The sequence below is a fragment of the Cydia splendana genome, chromosome 7 (assembly GCF_910591565.1).
Source record: "Cydia splendana chromosome 7, ilCydSple1.2, whole genome shotgun sequence".
Taxonomy (NCBI): domain Eukaryota; kingdom Metazoa; phylum Arthropoda; class Insecta; order Lepidoptera; family Tortricidae; genus Cydia; species Cydia splendana.
The window spans coordinates 705,469-722,959 of NC_085966.1; the positions used below are offsets into that span (position 1 = coordinate 705,469).

A 17,491-nucleotide genomic window follows, 5' to 3' on the forward strand; every position below is an offset into this window, starting at 1 on the left:
CAAATGGCTGCGATATATATATATATCTACCCAAACCTTTTTTTAGGGTTCCGTACCCAAAGGGTAAAACGGGACCCTATTACTAAGACTTCGCTGTCCGTCCGTCCGTCCGTCCGTCCGTCCGTCCGTCCGTCTGTCACCAGGCTGTATCTCACGAACCGTGATAGCTAGACAGTTGAAATTTTCACAGATGATGTATTTCTGTTGCCGCTATAACAACAAATACTAAAAACAGAATAAAATAAAGATTTAAATGGGGCTCCCATACAACAAACGTGAATTTTGACCAAAGTTAAGCAACGTCGGGAGTGGTCAGTACTTGGATGGGTGACCGTTTTTTTTTTGCTTTTTTTTTTGTTTTTTTTTGCATTATGGTACGGAATCCTTCGTGCGCGAGTCCGACTCGCACTTGCCCGGTTTTTTTTCAACCAGTGTCACTTTACTCTTTCTAATTCCGAATAGAAAGTACTAAAGTAGCCCTTAAAACTTCTTAAGACCCCTTAAACCAACTGTTTAATTCATTAAGGCTCTCAGATTAACATATAAAGCGGGCTGCGGCAAATAGGTAAATAAAAAGGCAACGAGCAGCGGGAGGGTTGACACGTTTACGGCAGGTTGGTTTTATTACGTGTGCCGATGGGATGAGATTAGATATGGCTGATACATGTTATAACATTACCTATAGGCTTGATTACGTCTACGTAGGTACAGTCAGCAGCAGATGTTGCTAAGCGGGCGAGGTGTTCAGAATTACCTTGACACGCTTTTATTCTATTAACACTTACTGCCGCGTTTATGACGCTCAATCCGTCTCATTTTATCAAGAAAATTGACCAATAGGTAGGTACCGATACAGAGGCGGCGTCAACGCCGCAGCAGAAATGTTGCAACAGTAATGCAGTTGCAGTTGACATCAGAGGGTCACCTTAAAGATGCACGTAACGCATATTTACTTGTCACGGTACAGTTTCAACTATAAACCTTAATTCAACACAGTAAGGTTCCTTTTGTTATGCAACACAACATACGAGGTCCCGAAAGTAACTCGTACAATGAAGATGTAGTATCAAATGCATTATTTCGGGCGCATCGCCGTAGCCCCTGTGGCCTAATGGATAAGGCATCGGCCTCCTAAGCCGGGGATTGTGGGTTCGAGTCCCACCAGGGGTAAAAACGTATTTTTTACTGCAGGTATTAAAACTTTTGACTATTTTTATCGTGAAATCAAATGTAATTTTTTTTCCTGTTGTTATTTATCGATTCTTTTTTACACTTCTCTTTAAATATTGGAAAGAAAGAGACAAAATATTTTAACATTAAATTATTATGATACGGCTCTAATTATTTTATTTGTATATACATACATAAATATTATTTTGTTTTGAATATTAACTACTTATGCCATTTAGTTTTCTTAAACGTACTTAAGCATACCCCGAAGTTAACGAAAAAAAAACACGGTGTAGGCATATACCTACACCGTGTTTTTTTTTCATGCATATGCATAAGAATACCAGCCGGCCTAGCCAAGGTTACAATCGCTATCGCTTCGATAACGAAAAGCATTATCAGGCCTATTCGGATTTCGAGATAATCACAAGATCTTGAGACGATTCAGAGATCAACTAGATCTACATTAAATATCGACTAGATGTGACTTGGATATCTAAGTCATAACTTGTCGAAATCGTTCAAGAGGACCTCCAGAATCGCGGAAACGTCAAATTTGACATATCTATCTTACAAATATCTTTAAATTATCCGTATCGTAACTTGTTGAAGTCTAGTAGAAATCTAATTCATTTTCCGAATCGAGCCGTATGTCTCTCTATCACTCTTCCATATTAGCGCGACAGGGACAGTTGCGTTTCTATCGCTACGGAGCGTAAGCGATTGGCATCTTGGCTACGCGGCCAGTTCCCTAATTCTTAGGACAGTTACCTACTCAATAAATTATACTCTATGACGACTATGACATCTACAAGACCACCCCAAAGCACAATAAAAAACAAACAAACCTAAAATCATAAATAATTAGCTGACCCAACTTAATACCTAATAATTACCGGTCGCAGTAATATATCGTGTCATATATCGCGCGGCGATAAAACACACTTCAAAGAGGGTCTAATCACTTTATGTCCACGACACGTTAAAATTAAATAATACACTTGCTACTAGTTGGGATAGGTAGAAAATAAAGACTGCTATAACTCGCGTCCCTGTGATAGCTGCATCAAATCTATTTTGGTTGGCGTTAATATGAAATTTATAATTAAGAGATAATATATGTTATTACAGTATTTTTATTAGTTATTTGCTACATTTTTAAGAAAATTAATGTGCTTAACTTCCAAAAAAATACCTACAAACATTTTACATTTTAGGGTTTTTTGATAAGTCATTATACTTATCAAAACTTGAGTTCTTGTATTTTAAAGAAGAACTTAAGATCTATATAAATAATGCTTAATATTTCATAACATTTCACAATGATATTAAACGGTTTATGTACTTACTTTAACAAAGGTACCTATCAATAGCGAAATTTTTGTGTTTATTAATAACTGGTCTCTGGCAATAGGTAACATTAGATCTAAGGAGTTCCTAGTACACCTTTAGTGCTAATCTAAAATTTACCATACCACTTTACCTTACACTGATAATTTCTGTATTTTGAACTTTATTCTATAACTGTTTTAGTTTATATTCCAATGACACAACTAAATAGATAAGAGCTTTCGAAGCGTAATACTGAAACTGATGGCATTTAGGTTTCGCGTTTGATCTTGAACCTTACACAGTGGAGTTAAAGTATGTTTTGTAAGTCCACTTTCACGGGTTGTAATGTTCAGGAATGCAAAACTGAATTATGAGAAGTAGTTAAACTGCAAAGGATTTGGGATCTGGAAATGAGAAAACGTGACAAACGTTAGGTACCTATTACATATAAGTAGTTTAGTTTAGTTTATTGATCTCTCAATACAATTTTCATAGTTAATGTAAAAGAATACAGAAGCAATTACTTATCGTATAGCGATCGTCAGGATACAAAATAAAGCAAATAATTAAATTACAATTGATATTATAGTTGAAAAGTAGTTATATACAATGGTATATAAATATATCACAAAATATTAGTAATGTCAAAATATTCAAATTGCAAATTATACAATGTCAAAGATAATAAATGATAATAATAAAATAAAAAACAATTTTAATATAGTACTACAGAGTACCTATCAATATTTTTTTTTTTTAACAATGTCAAACATGTCAAATGAGTAGGTAACAGTTAAGAGGGGACTAAGGCAAAAGTTATAGTTTTTTTAAATTGATTTTTTCAAATACAAATATAAACTATTTATTGTTTGAATGTGGGTGGTTATAAATGGTGGTAGGGTTAGTATTTGTTTACATCACAATCAGCCAGAATTTGGCGTACAATACGCGTCTCAATTTATGCATGTCATTAAAACCAATTAAAAATAAAAGTATAGTAATGTCAGACTAAACAATAAGTATTAATAATAACAACAGGTCTATGTCATGCATATAGAAAACTGGCAAACACAAGATTTTAATAATTATTCATAATATTTAGATGTCAAGCTAATACAGTGCCTAAGAAGTAATTATAATAATAAAATAGAATAGCCCATTGAACCTATGGGGGCAGTCACCATCAGCCCCGATGACGTAAGTTGTGCCATCCGCACGGCCCAGAACTGGAAAAGTCCTGGGCCGGATGGATTGCACAACTTCTGGCTAAAATGGTTCCGATGCTCGCACTCCTACTTAGCAGCACAATTTCAACAAGCCCTCGAACTTGGTTCTCTCCCACCTTCCTTAACAACTGGTGTCACCTTCCTGCTCTATAAGTCCGGTAGTACCACGGAAGCGAAGAACTACAGACCCATCACATGCTTGCCTACACTCTACAAGCTCCTTACATCCATTTTGAGAGCAAAAATCAACGCGCACATTGTCGCAAACAATATTTTGGCCTCTGCTCAAAATGGATGTAGGGTTGGGTCCCGTGGTACTAAAGAGCTCCTCCTCATAGACATGACCATCTGCCAACAAATCCGGCGGACCAGGGGGGCCCTCTCAGCCGCTTGGATTGACTACAAGAAGGCCTATGATTCGGTGCCTCATTCATGGCTGGGGAGGGTCTTAGAGCTGTACAAAGTTGATGCAGCTTTGAGAGCCTTCCTAAGCGCGTGTATGGGGCAGTGGACCACAGTCCTTCGTCAACCAGGAGGCGGGGATGACCGACCTGGCCCACAGGATTTTATAAGGATTGAGCGAGGAATATTTCAGGGCGACAGTCTGAGTCCGCTATAGTTCTGCCTAGCTCTGAATCCCCTCAGCACCTTGCTGAAGGATTTGGGACTAGGTTGCCGGCTTCGGAGAGAGGGTGAAGTTATTTCTCACCTTCTGTACATGGATGACCTCAAATTATTTGCACCAAATACCCAAGGCTTGTTGGAGCTACTGAAAACCACCGAAGTCTTCAGTAGTGCCATCAACATGGAGTTTGGTGTCGATAAATGTGCGGTTATGCATGTACAGCGGGGGAAGGTTGTAAATTCAACAAATTTACAACTTTCTGAGACAATGTCTTTCAGGTCTATCTCTGAATCAGAGACCTATAAATACCTTGGTATGTCACAGTCGTTGGGTATTGAGGACGAGGGTATTAGACGGTCGGTGAAGGAGCGCTTTTTCAGTCGGCTCACAAAAGTCCTTAACAGTCTTTTGTCAGGAGGCAACAAAGTGCGCGCCTTCAACGCCTGGGTAATGCCTCTTCTCACATACTCCTTTGGCATACTAAGGTGGACTCAGACCGAGCTGGACGCCCTGGATCGGAGGGTCCGGTCACTGCTCACCACACATCGCATGCTACACCCACGCTCGTCAGTTATGAGATTGTACATCCCACGGAAGTGTGGAGGCCGAGGCTTCCTAAACGCCAAGGATCTCCACAACCGCGAGGTGTACAATCTCAGGAATTATTTCCTTAACAACGAGTGTGGGATGCATCGTGATGTGGTGGCAGTAGACAGGAACCTCACGCCGCTCTCCTTGGCAAACGAGAACTGGCGCAAACCTGTGGTACTAAGTACTGCGGATCGCAAGGCGGCATGGGAGAGTAAGGCGCTACACGGGCGGTTCTACAAGGCCCTCACGGGACCCGATGTGGACCTGCTCGCGTCGGTGAACTGGTTACGATTCGGGGACCTCTTCGGAGAAACCGAGGGTTTTGCCTGTGCAATTGCGGACGAAGTGATGATGACGAACAACTATCGGAAATATATCCTGAAGGACGGTACGGTCGACATTTGTCGGGCATGCCGCCGTCCCGGAGAGTCACTCAGGCATATCATTTCCGGTTGTTCTCATCTTGCTAACGGTGAGTACTTGCACAGACATAATCTCGTAGCCAGGATTATTCACCAGCAACTTGCTCTTCTATACGGCCTTGTGGACCGCGAAGTACCGTACTACAAGTACTTACCTGCGCCTGTTCTCGAGAATGGTCGTGCCACGCTCTATTGGGATCGATCTATCATCACTGACAGGACTATTGTCGCCAATAAGCCTGACATCGTGCTGATAGACCGATCGCAGCGCCGGGCCGTGCTCGCCGACGTCACCATCCCCCATGATGAGAATCTCGTGAAGGCCGAGAAGGACAAGTCCAGCAAGTACCTAGACTTAGCTCACGAGATTACCGCCATGTGGGATGTTGACTCGACGATCATTGTTCCGATAGTTGTGTCAGCGAACGGTCTCATAGCGAAGAGTCTCGACCAACACCTAGAGAGACTCTCGCTGGGTGGTTGGATCAAGGGTCAGATGCAGAAGGCGGTAATATTGGACACGGCGCGTATAGTACGTCGGTTCCTCACTCTGCGGCCCTGACCACCGGCAGCTTGGGCCAAGCTCCGCTGCCGGCGGCACCCTAGGTTAGGTTTTTTATAATGTGTTTATATGTATTTTTTATTGTTTTGTAAGTGTTTTTTTATATTTTACTTTTATATTCATATTATAACAAACCTAACTTAAGACGAAAAATAAATAAAGAGAATAAATAGAATAACAAATTTATTAGGCATTGGTAGATACAAAGTGTTCATTAACCGAGTAGAACATTTTTTGTAAACACCACTTAAATAATTTGGTTTTAAAACCTTGACAATCCAAGGATTTATAACACTTTATTCAAGTACAAATGCCAATTCATACGGAAACTAGACTATATTTGCAAGGGCAGACTCCAACCAAAATCTAAAAGGTTAAAGGTAGCTTGATAGAAAAACTCTCGTAAACATGTCTGATTAAAAAATTTTCATTACTTATTTTAAATAAGTATCTGTATTCTTCTGTTTGTCAAAAACTTCATAAGGCGGATACCAAGAGTATAAAGATAAACATTTAACAGAAACTTGACACCTATCTTATCTCAATCTGTACATAACCTTTACATGCTGGCCTCTGATTGGATGACGCTCCAAGATACCTGTCTCACCTCACAGCTCGACCAATCAGCGCGCTGCGCACCTGGCCGATCGATGATAAGGCGGGCACACCTGAGTTTACAGTTTTATAAAATGGGGCACAGGTTGTGTCTTTAAAAGGACGAGGCAAGATTGGTGCTTGTTTCTTTGCGTTGGAGTGTGCGGCCATCTTTAAATTGTTTATAATGTCCGATCGATGATAAGGGTACACATGAGTTTAGAGTTGAAATTGGGGCACAGGTCTGTCCTTTGAATGATAAGATTGGTGTGTTTTGTTTGTGTTGAAATACGGCCATTTTTAGATGGGTGGATCAACTTTTTTTATCGTTTTTCTGTCCCTTCAACCAGGCGATAGTGGTATCATGATTTGTTAGAAGAAATGTTACGAGTAGTTCGTTCTACTGACACGCGTAGGCGACCCGTATAGGGCTTATAACTGCCATAAATACGTATGTTTGGTTATTTTAAACAGGTATCTACCATAAAACCAGGCGTGTAAAAGTGATCCTTGCCATTATTATTATGGCAACGAACGACATGAAAAATTTATTCCGAGGGTTCTGCGTTTTGAATATTAACTCATAAAACATCATTAATTTGCTTGCAACGCAATCAAATAAACTAAAACTATTTCTATTCCCGTCCATTCAGAGAACTCATTTCGTTATCTGAATTCCAAATTACACGGTTGTTTAGCGGCTAAGCTCGGCGGAAATCCGGACGTAATGAGTGGTAACGACGTGTGAACGTCTCACCTGGACGATGGCGTCGGTCATTAGTGGGAGAGGGACGGGGAATATCCGACTATCGATGTCGATGTTTGTTAGACAACCCGAACTTCATCGCCATCCATTGCTGAGCTATCGACTAACTGACGCGTGCAGTTGCCCAAGAAACGTTCCTACTTATGCCAGGGTTGAAATGAAATGAAATGAAATGAAATTATTTATTGTCAGACCACAGGTACAAATATAAAAGATGTTAATGGTGATACAAGTCCTTTTCCGCAGTCTACCATATTTATGGTGTACAATATTTAATATCATGCACTATCTACATGCAGTCGAGTTATTTACAGTATTTACAAATACTACATAAAGTCCCCAGTTTTGTGTCATTACATTACATCTTAATAAAAACCTAATTAAACCTAAATTAGTCATTATTATTACCTTAATATTTTATAATTTGCCATTATTATTTAAAAAGTCAAGTGGGGAATAAAACATTTTGCTCAGTAGCCATTCATTAAGTGCTTTTTTAAATCTAGTATTGTCAAGGTTCTTAAATACATCTGGAATATTGTTATAAATCTTGATTGACATGGAAAAAATGCTATTTTTGTAAAAAATCGATTTAGTTTGATGCGTATTTACAAGTTTGTACTCGTTTCTCAAGTTACGATGGAATTTATCGTTCCTTTGATATAAATTAAGGTTTTTTTTACAAACATAGCAACTTCTTTAATATATAAACAAGGTAGTGGTAAAATCTTATACTTATGAAAAAGAGGCCTACAGGAGTCTCTTTGAGATGCACCACAGAGCGCTCTTACACATCGTTTCTGCATCTTAAAAACTTTTAACCAGTCGGTGGAGTTTCCCCAAAAAATTATACCGTACGTGATGCTAGACTGGACGTAACCAATGGTTGATTTAATGTAATAACAATACCTAGATACTTAACATTATAACAACGAAACAGACTTTCTGCCTGCCTGTCTGTCTGTCTGTCTGTTACCTCTCTCTAGACGCTCAACCGGTGAGGCGTGTCATGAAACATCTCGCTCGTCCTTATTGGTGCGCGTGAAATGCACAGTAAGTTGTGTCAAGGTCAGTGTCGAGATCGAAACTGATACAATTTAATAAATAACAATTGGCCACTAGGAGTAATAATCTATTCAATATAGATATGTTATTACAAGCGACATGCACGGTCTAGTAAAATGTCAAATTTTCATCAAATATATTTTAAGTTCTTAACGGCCTAATGAAGTATTAATGTTACAGTAAAAATCAAACATTAGATATTAAAGCTTTATTATAATGTAGATTATTATCATATAGCCATACCTGAGCGCCATCTTATGAAGAAACAAATCAAAAATTTACGACGAAACAAAGCTCACGAACCAAAAATTATAAACCCAAAGTCTGGGGTTAAAAATGAAAAGTATCGATAGCATCACATCCCATCACTAATCCTTCGTAGGTAGGCGCCAAGTTTGCCAAAGCAAATCAAAAACAACGCTATTGAAAGGTGTCTCTGACAACTCGTGCGCAACTAAATTGCATTTTCTGGTTTACATTTTTAGACTTGGCACTACAGCGGTGGACACGTTTTTTATTCGGCGCCTATAAGAAATGTAGGCTGTCTCCTGCGTATTTTAATAGTATAGGTACAGTCGCATTAAGATATATCGGAGCGGCCAACGTGCTCAAAAATATCTGAACACGCAATCTAGCGCCTTGATAATCGCCTCTGTTCAGATATTTGTACGCGCCTTGGCCGCTCCGATATATCTTAATGCAACTGTACCTACGCTTTGATGGAGGATGAAGATATATGTACCGTTTGGTAATTTTCAAAGGCGATGATTGATTGTTTAAATTTGTGGCGTTCCGCGGCTAAAGGTAAGGTACCTTATGGTGATCGGCACTTATGTTACATAGAACCAAATTAGTTTTAGTTCGTTGCCAAAATAGTGTCATTAGTTTTGTATCTAAATCTTAATCCAATTCCACACCGTTTTGGTTCGTACGTTGCATTGTCTTATCAAACTAACCTAAACCCGTAAAAAACCTACCTTGCACGTGTGCCAAACCATAATTCGATATCTTTTTAGAGGGATCCAATAACCCCCGGTTATTACCCACTGTTGCAGGGGTTGCAAGATTGAGCAATTTTCTGCCCGAGGGTAGTAATCGCCTTTTTACCTTCACTCAAAAAACTTGGGTCTTTTTGTCGTACAAAATGATAGGTAAGAATTTATGGCGACGGGGACTTATTACATCAGTCTAGGTACCTGGTCAGGTTGTCGTTGTTGCTGATGTGATAATATGGTTTTATTTACTTATTTTGACAAATTAGCTGACAGATTTTGTAAAATGTAGAGTTTAATAAAATAGATTAAAATTTTGAACCACCTGCTGAATATTCTATTTTTTTTGCCAATGACCGTAAAGGGGCCCACTGATTAACAGTCCGCCGGACGGTATCGGCCTGTCAGTTGTTCGGAACTGTCAAAATTTTGTTTTAACTGACAGGCCGATACCGTCCGGCGGACTGTTAATCAGTGGGCCCCTTTAGGAAGAGATCGTTCTTAAGCGATAAAACTGCCTCATTTTACGTCTATATTCTAATAGCCTACGTTTATGTTTCTGTTTATGTATTATGTATACGTTTATGTTTCTGTTTATGTTTATGTTTCTGTTTATGTATTATGTTTATGTATTATGTTTTGTAAACTGTTTGAAGTACACAATAAATATTATTATTGTAGGTATTGTGAGTTAAGATTAGCTATTTTTGTAAATAAATATTCATTTCGAAAATTAAAATGAGTTGAAATTTTTCATTCATTATGACAAATCGCGCAGAATGCTTTAATATAAGTAGGTGAAGAAACACAAATGTTGTACTAATTTATTTACCTCTCACTGCTATGCTGTGCATTGTGTCTTGAAATACATTTTCAAAAGACTTTATTTAAAAATATCTGCAACTAATTTAAAAGCTGCAACTGTTGCTGCAAAATCTTTTTAAAACTGTAAAAAAGAACAGGTATAGTTGGCACGCTGCAGCTAAGGATGTAATTACTAACAAAGAGTCGTTCCTCACCGAAACAAGCCATCCAGTTGATAAAAAGGAACATAAAAACAAACACGCAAGCCATCCTGTATGTCAGTGGAAGTACCTTGATAGTTGTTATTCTTAAATAAGCCTGATTAATTTGCTCAAACAATGGAAAAACGACTTGAAATGGAGCAAGCGTTTAATCCTTTGATCCTGAAGTACTTACTTAACACAATTGAATTACTTTATTACAAGTACCATTTTTAAAACTACGTACGTACCTTTTACTATGGAAATAGGCACATTAATTAGAGCATTAAATAATTGTATCCATACTTAATTTATTAGATAGGTACCTAGTTAATTATTTGTTGCCGAAATCTTATTGAATAAATGCAGTAGTTTGCTAAACACAAAAATAAACATAAACTCCTTTTTTTTTCGAGAAAAGAAAACCTTTGTCCCCGTGTTTTAGTTTGTTCTAATAGATTAATGCATTCCTAAAGATCAAATACATAAGTAAATTATGCTGTTTCACGCTTGTCACAAACAATTCACGTACGTTCTGAGTATTTCGAATTTTCCACAGTTTCACGGTCATTAAAAACGAACTGACATGAAAAGCAGGTCAGCTCATTATCCACTGCAACATCATTATTATAATATAAGTATACATACTAAAGGTGACGTTCGGATTTCAACTGCAGCTACATTACCTACTGTTGCGGCTTCTTTATTGCCGCCGACGTATCTGACAATTTCCTTGACAAAATGAGTGACGTTCGCCGCCGCATTACTTTCATACCATCACTCATTTAATTAAATAAATGTACTGATACAGCACCGGCAACAACGAAGACGCAACAGTAATGAATAATATATAATTAACAGATATGAATTATTCAAGGTTAGTTTCACTAGACTTACGGCTCGATTCGGAAAATGAATTAGATTTCTACTAGACTTCAACAAGTTACGATACGGATAATTTAAAGATATTTGTAAGATAGATATGTCAAATTTGACGTTTCCGCGATTCTGGAGGTCCTCATGAACGATTTCGACAAGTTATGACTTAGATATCCAAGTCACATCTAGTCGATATCTAATGTAGATTTAGTTGATCTCTAAATCGTTTCAAGATCTTGTGATTATCTCGAAATCCGAATAGGCCTGTTAATATCGACCGGGATATGAACCGTGATTACCTTTTGTATTGTTTTCGAGCTCCCGATATTTCGACGCAGTTACAAAACAATACAAAAGGTAATCACGGTTTATATCCCGGTCTATATAAGCATAGTGAATATACATCTAATTAATTTATTAATAATATATAATTTGTGCAACATTGTAAATAATGTTGTCAATGTCCAAAATTGCTTGTAGTTGTTATGTTTTCCGAATTATTTTCGTCACTGCACCCACATTCGAGAATTTCTGTTATGCCACATGGTTGACTAGTAGAGAATGTCTTAATGCATTAAGACCGACATTTGTACTTATTTATTATTGTGCAATAAATTTAAATAAATAATTAATGCAGCAGCAGTTGACAACCGAGCACTACCTTTATGTTTGTAAAAACAAAAAGAGCACGATCGCCAATACAAATTACAGACTCAAAAAATAATTGACACTTTTAGAGACCATTGACACGTGTTTAACATTTCACGCACAAAAAGAGTTTAATAGCATTTTCTGAATTCACTAAATCCCATATAATATGTTACACCAGCTGTTGCCTCGATTTTATATTTACGGGAGATTACCTGAGAGAGATTTAAAAAATTCTGTGCCAAAGATTTTTTGGCGCGTCGCCAGAAAGGTGGAGACGAACGAAATTTACGTCAAAGTGTAAATTAGCTTTGAACTAGTTATGTCGTTGTTATAAGTAAATGTGCTGGTCATATTAGAGTTGAATTTAATAGTTTGGGTAGTATATTTTTGGTGAGTTATATATTTTGTTTTGTAATAATCATCAGGTGCACCTAAATAGTTAATGTAGAACTATCTAGGCGTCATCCGATGTCACAATACGGAAATCATTACAAATAAATGAAGTCTTTAGATATTTATCTTAAGAAATTATTACTTCTCAGGCTTTTTACCTTTTCCTTTTTTTATCTTAGTACAGACAAGAAAGAATAATAGTACAGACAAGTCAGCATTAATAGTATAGCGAATGAAACATTGCTCGAAAAGCAAATAGAGATACAGTTAGACCAAGTAAAGTCTGCAGAGATTTTGATAGCCCACGCAGTGCAAGTGTTATTTTAAACTTCAAATTCTATGAAACTATGACGTTTTCATAACACTTGCACTGCGTGGGCTAACAAAATCGCTGCAGACTTTTTCTAGGTCTAACTCTATGCCTCTACAAAACTGGCCATTCAAATACACCTCTTTTTATTAAAATGATACGAATACAATCCCCATTTTACAATTGCAGGTTGCAAAGAATTTCAAATTAAACTTCAGCAAACACCCCAAAAGTGTCCGCCGGACAGGTGAAGCCGCGGGCGGCGCGAGCGCTGCGCCGCCGCCGTCGCCATGATGACCTGTTTGAACTTTCATTACAACAACTTGATTAGCCAGTATGATACTTTTGGCATTGAAGATTTTATAATATATATTTATTTAAAGTTTATAGCACAAAATAACATTACAATGTACAAATGCCGGATTTAAAGCCAAATTGCATTCTGTATCAGTCAAATTGGTGAGGAGAGAAAGGTTTATTGTAAGTAGTTATTAAAAAAGCCAACTATGCTTAATATAAATATTATTTATTTAACCACAGAAACTATACAATAGATTACAATATCATCTGAGGGTACTATCTAGTAGTCCGTTAATTATATCAAGATTATAATAATAATGTATAACCAGGCACTAGCTGTATTTATAAATATTGCTATTTGTATTTCACTTCACTCTATTTTGTGACTGTAAATAAATGAATAAATGAATATTTTTACATTTAATGTAAATAATTAATAACTTACGAAAGAGTTGGTTGACCCTAGGTAGACCCTATTTGGTTGTGTTGGGTGATTGGCCTACTCAAAGAATATTTTTTCTATTTTTTAATTTGTAATTAGAACTGAATGACACATTTTGCGCGCAACAATAAGCTTGGCACGACTCCGCCACTTGGCATGCACTGCGAGCCGTGCCAAGTATCATATCAATATCAAGTTAAGGTTTTTAATACCCGAACACCGCTCCACAGAGGTGCGTGACAGATGACAGCTGACGTGACGGATTGAGGCGCGTACCTTTTGTCTATTTAAATGAGCATTTTGTTTCGGAGGTGGAAATGCGGGCTTCTCGCTGTGCGGTGTTGATTGTTTTTTTTTGTTTTTCTCGTTTGTTCAACTCTTTTTTTGTTTTTCGCGGTTTAGGTGGTGACATACGGATAGATTTTTTATTTTTTTTTGTTCAGTTTGCACCAATTACTAATTTTAGACTGAAACAAATTGGGTTTGTGTTTTTCCTGAAAGTTAAGTATATAATGGCTCCTCTTCACGTTGGGCCAACGCCAACGCCAAGGAGGGACGCAGCCATGCGGTAGAATGAGATAGCAATATCACTTGCTCCCTCTAACGCATAAATGCGTCCCTCGTTGGCGTTGGCGTTGGCCCAACGTGAAGAGGAGCCATAAGGTAAACAATTTGACTCAAATGCTGTGGATGTAATTTTGGTTTGTATCAAAATTATGGTCATTTGTTCAATTAATGTTGTTAACTTTAGGGAAGAGAAGAGTAAGTTAAATGCAAAATTATAACAATATATTTTCACCACATCAGCTCTTATTATTATTCAAAAATTTAAGGAAGTGGCATTTTATTCACAAGAGTAGCAAAGTAAGTTGATGCATATTTTGAGTTGTTTCCTCATGTTGGCAGTTAGAATTGTATTTGAATATTTAATAGCGTTCACTTGGATTTGATTTGTAATGTTTGTTATACTTACAGTTAGTCTTTATCCCGCGTTAGCGGAGTTAAACAATTGTTTGTTGAAAGTTTGTTTACCATTTTCCAAAAAATCCCGCCTTCGAAGTTACCCCAATACAAACTTGTATCGTCGTAAGAAATACAACGCTAAAAATATTTTCCCTGTTGTGGGCGTAATAACTACGCATAAATATTGGCAAAGTCAAAGACAAGCCAATCGTTCAAACATGTCATGTCCGAACTAATAACAGTAAAGTCTAGACCAAAAAAACCGCGCACCTGTCATCACCCATGTTGCGAGTACTGCGAATTGCTACACTCTTTGAAGTGAAGGAATGTGTTGTTTAGTAATATAGTGACCGATTTTACTGATACCTGGAAACGTACGGCCACCACACTAACGTCTTTTGAGCGTCGGCGTCTAGTCAGCGTTATGGGCGTCGCTGCGTAATTGCGCCAATGTCGTTGCGTTGCAACGTTGCGTCGACCAGCAGCCATAGAGTTGATTAGACGCCGACGCTCAGGAGACGCCAGTGTGGGTTGGCTCTTAAGAAACATCATCTAGCTTGAAAAATGTGTGATTCCCAAACAAACTTATTTATTTTATTCTTAATAACAGAAGAAAGGTCATATTAGTTAACATTACGTTAGAACTCGGTTTAGTTTTTACAAGCTTTTATTTAGTTTCACCTGACCGTTGTCTGTAATCAAATCTTGCATGTTAAATTTGATCCACTTCCCGGTTTCCGATTGAGCTGAAATTTTGCATACATACGTAAGTCGGGTGACAATGCAATATTATGGTGCCATCGAGCTGATCTGATGATGGAGACCAGAGGTGACCATAGGAACTCTGTGATAAAACAACGAAACCTAATTGTGTTTGGGGTTTTTAGAATTGTCTTGATGAGTATTAATTGCCTGTGGAAAGAAAAGTACAGTCAGCGATAAAAGCTTGTACCAAAAATGATTTTTTTGCCAAAAACTTATTAGACACATTACTTCGTAACATAACTTGTATATTTTTAAACTATTTGTAAACTTAGCTTAAATCAATAAAATAAAAATCATTAATCCATTATTAATTCTTGAAAAAAATCTTTATATATACTTGGTCAAGCAGATCTTGTCAGTAGAAAAAGGCGGCAAATTTGAAAAATGTAGGCGCGAAGGGATATCGTCTCATAGAAAATTTGAATTTCGCGCCTTTTTCTACTGACAAGATTTGCTTGACCATCTATAGATGAAATTATTTATATACACCGTGTTTTTATTGATTTCCGTTAACTTCGGGGTATGGTTAAGTACATTTACGAGAACTAAATGGCATAGTTAATTAAAAAGAAAATCTTTTTTTGCTTTTTTTTTAAATTGAAGTTTAAAAAGTAATTAAATGTAGCATATAGCGTTGTTGTAACACGGGCATTACATTTAACTCAACCAAACAATTGAAATCTGTGACATATCAATGTCATTTCGAACATCAATCGACCGAGATTGTACTTAAGTTTAGTAGCAAATGTATGAACTCATTCTAGACACTAATCAATATGTAAACCGGCCCTAAGGCAAGTGTACACGCTTGTAGAGGCCTTATAGGAAAAAAATAAATTATTGATTATCTCTGAAATGGAGTTAAGTAATTAGAATATGGGTGTCTTTGAGAAAGTTACTTGATTTAAGCTCAGGAATGTACCCTTGAAAATAACGGAAATAAAAAAAACACGGTGTAGAGGTTGCTATACCTTTCCATCCGTGTGGGTACTCTGGCGTAAGATAAGCCAGGGCCATCGGAAGGAGTCATGGTAGAATCCTAGGCATCCCATGGCTCCTCCTCCCTCCTCCTTGACGCCGGAGCGGCTTTTAGTGGGTATACCTCCTCTCCCCCACTCAATAGGAGAGGACGGCTGAATAAGTATTCCGTTTTCCTGTTTTTGTGTGGTACTCGTAACTACTAAACTCTAAAAATACACTAAGCAGGCGTCTTTATGAATAAAATAAAAACTTTTTACAAAAAAAATTAAACCGACTTCAAAAAGAATGAAATAAAATATTATCCTTTTTTATGTCTATGCGTTACCAACTGATATGTTTGAAGTCGGTGCCAAGCCAAATTTTGTAGCATACCATGACTTTGGTGCGATTCGATACGGATTTACCTACGTTGGATTGCTTTACACGACGGCAATGAACGTACTTTCTGTAGGTATAGTCGACGTTAAAAATATGTTTACACTTTTCGCCTTATTACAAAGGAGTAAGGTGCAAAAGTGTAAACATATCATTGACGTCGACTGGATCTAAGAACACACCTCAGAACACACGATCAAACCTTCTTGGCGCAGTCCGTACCATATTTGTCGGCACATTAGTGTAAGTAAATATAAATGCATTTTTTTGCCGTCGTATTTTTTAAAGAGCATTTCTTACTAATACTCGAACAGTCTATAGCACGCAAGTGTGGGATTGGGACTGAGTTATTTCCCGTCCCTTATCCAGAGGACTACATTTCAAAATATAAAACAATTCAAGGAATTTACCTTCCTGCCAAATTTCACCTAAAGCGATTCAGTTGTTTAGCCATGAAAAGGCGACAAAGAGGCAGACAGAATTCTTTACACATTTATAATAGTTATTAGTACAGTTCTAATGGGATTTATAGCCATAAAGCTGATTATTTTTGACTGGTTTTGTTACTACTTGGCTTGGCACCGACGTCAAACATATCAGTTGGTAACGCATAGACATAAAAAAGGATAATATTTTATTTCATCCTTTTTGAAGTCGGTTTAATTTTTTTTGTAAAAAGTTTTTATTATATCATTTTTAGTTTTAACGCATTGTTAAGAGCGCGACGCATGAATGAAAAACAAGATTATGTTTAACACTAAATTCGTGTACCTATTACTTTAGTAAATATGAAATCAGGAATTTTCTCGAGTCCGTCTGGGAAATTATAATTCCTGTCAACTAAATCCATCCGCCCGCCCCGCCACTGACCCAATCACTCAACCTCACAGCACATCAACCCCTGATCCAGGAACCCCTCGATCCTGAACCAGCAACCCTTCAACCGCCATTCCCCGACCCCTTAATCCCTGACCCCTTAACTCCTAACCCTAACCCCCGATCAGTAGCCTTACCAGCTTACCACGAGTTTGACATTGATATATTCGCTAGCATGTGTGTAACTTACTTCCTATGCATCTCGCT

General features: G+C 37.6%; 1 non-coding gene across 1 annotated transcript; it reads left to right on the top strand.

Annotated features, from left to right (window-relative positions):
• Positions 1-1,097: 1,097 nt before the first annotated feature.
• Trnar-ccu (transfer RNA arginine (anticodon CCU)) lies at positions 1,098-1,170 on the top strand. The gene has a single exon. It is a non-coding gene; the product is annotated as a tRNA-Arg (tRNA).
• The last annotated feature ends 16,321 nt before the right edge of the window (positions 1,171-17,491 follow it).